Source organism: Gossypium hirsutum, chromosome D05, assembly GCF_007990345.1.
Source record: "Gossypium hirsutum isolate 1008001.06 chromosome D05, Gossypium_hirsutum_v2.1, whole genome shotgun sequence".
In the NCBI taxonomy this organism is placed as follows: domain Eukaryota; kingdom Viridiplantae; phylum Streptophyta; class Magnoliopsida; order Malvales; family Malvaceae; genus Gossypium; species Gossypium hirsutum.
The window spans coordinates 17,896,266-17,898,729 of record NC_053441.1 but is presented as its reverse complement, the minus strand read 5'-3'; positions in this window follow the sequence as shown (position 1 = coordinate 17,898,729).

The following is a 2,464-nucleotide window of genomic DNA, read 5'->3' as shown; positions in this document are numbered from 1 at the left end:
TTAGTTTTTCAAGAAAAAAAAAATCAAAAGGTTTAAAACGAAACATACATCATTTTACAAATAATAATAGTGGTAGTAATAATAAAATAAGTGAAAAACTTTGATTGGCTCAACAGACATTCTGGTCCAACTATTCAACATTCATTGTGGCAGAGAGAAGGGGGATAGGATAGGTTTCTAGTTTGGCCAAATGGCCAGGAATCTTGAATCCATCCATCGGCTTCAGCTCACACTACTTCCCCCGATGAAGTCCCTCTTATGACACAGATTGAGACACCCACATAAATGACCAGAATAGAATGGTCTTCAATGCTTCTTTTTTTAATTTTGGCCATTGCTTCATTTTCACATTCATGACTTTCTATTTAGCACATAGCGTCGACTGTCCTAAGACCACAAAATTAATTACTGCAACCAATTCAAATTCATCTGATGTTTCAACAGACGAAAGCATGCAGTAAGCATTGAGAAAAATGATCATCAAATTAATTTTGGTTTCTTCTGTTATCATATAGTCAGCACTTTATTTCGCTATCTTGATGTTATCGAGAATGGCCAAGCTGAGCTGTGGGTATAGTTGACGAAACCAATCAGTGAGGGCTCTAGTGTAGGATAGTAACACCAAGATCAGAATCCAAATCTATGTACAATAGATATGTGTAAGAAAATGATAAGATTTCAAGTCTCAAGGTCGGAAATCGTTTTCAAGTCTTATTTTATTAGTTTGAGCTGGTTTCAACAGCGGCTAAAATTAATAAATGAATGATTTGTGTTAGGGTTGCGTAGGGTCTGACTTCATTCGCCTTAGTAAATGGAGGAGTATAATAGTATTTATTTGACTTTATCAATACTTTGTTCTCTTCTCTAAACTCTTTTTACTTTTGCTTTGGAACCCTCTCTTTTTTCCTTTACACACACAAAAACACAGTTTGCCTACCCTTCCTCCTCTCTTTTTTTATTTCTTACACCATCATTCATCAATTATTGAACTTTTTACTTATTAGTTTTGGCTAACTCTTTTTCTTTTCGCAGCTTTTGTATTACGTAAAACCCTTATTTTGGTGATTTATAATACCAATCTCACTTATTCTAAATATATATATGTTTAAAATATTAAAAATTAAATCATTGTGTCTGTTATAAAATTTATTAATATACCAAATAATAATTCATGCATGTAATTAGTGGCGGAACTAGGGTCCTTGGTCCCCTAAAATAGAATTTTTTTATTTAAACCCTTTATAATTTATAAAATTTTAAATTAGTAATGGTAAAATTATATTTTATCCCCTCAAAATGCTAAAAATTTGATTAATCTTTTAAAAATTATAAAGATATAGACTATTAAAATAAAAAAATTGTATTTTATTATCGTAAAAATATACAATTTAATTTCAGCCTCCTAAAAATTTTCTAACTTCGCCACTACATGTAATGTATATGAAATGAGGCTTATACTCTAGTTGTTAGTAAATTAATGTGTTATGGCATGTGATTAAGATGTTAAATAAATAAAGAGTTACAGTAGTGTTTCATTATTCATTTGTACATGCAAGGGCATCAAATGCGATACAAATTAAGACAGACGAAAATTCTAAAGAAAGCAACGGAAGGGACGTGGGTTTGGGAGCCAGGCAGCGGCAGCAACGGGGCGTTTCTATATTCTGCTCTCTCTCTATATATATTCTGCTTGTATATGTGATGTAATGTCGTGGTGCACGTCAGCCTAAACGGCGTTGATTTCGGTGATTCCTTCCTTTCTCTTTTGTCTCTTTTATCTATTCTCTCCCCCAACAATTACTCTATAAAGAGTGGGAGAAGGTGATATTTATATAAATATATGTTCATATTTCAAAGCAACACATGCATGCCCTCTTAACCTAATCTCACGAATCACCATGAAGAAGCTAATATTCTTCCAATTGGAAATAGACATCTTTTTTAATCTTCAAGACACTGTAGTTAGTATCAAAAGAATGAAACCAAAAAGGAGCTCTGTTTTTCCATGAGTTGCAGATATTTTTTGGTCTTTCATGTTGGACTCTTCTCTTCACTTTTAAACAACAGAAAAACCGTACCCTATTATTTTGTTAAATCTTCAGTGTTTAATTATTGGGTTTAGATTAGGATGGCACGTGAATTACAAATTGGTGAGGGATGACCATCCATGGGTATGTGGCATCTCGGGACATGGTTAGGTACAAGCTATGGTTAGCCCGTTTAAATTTTGTTTCTATCAATAGTAGACAGGCAATTACCTGCAGCAAATAATTTTGGTAATTAATATGTCGACTGTTTCTTTCTTGATTCGCACTGCATCCATCGTTTCTTCATATAAACATCATCGTTATATTTAAAATATATTTATACATTATAAAATCAAAGCTACGTACCACAATGAAAATAAAATCACAGCTACCATTTGAAGAAGGTGCTGAAAACTACCCATATATATATATATATC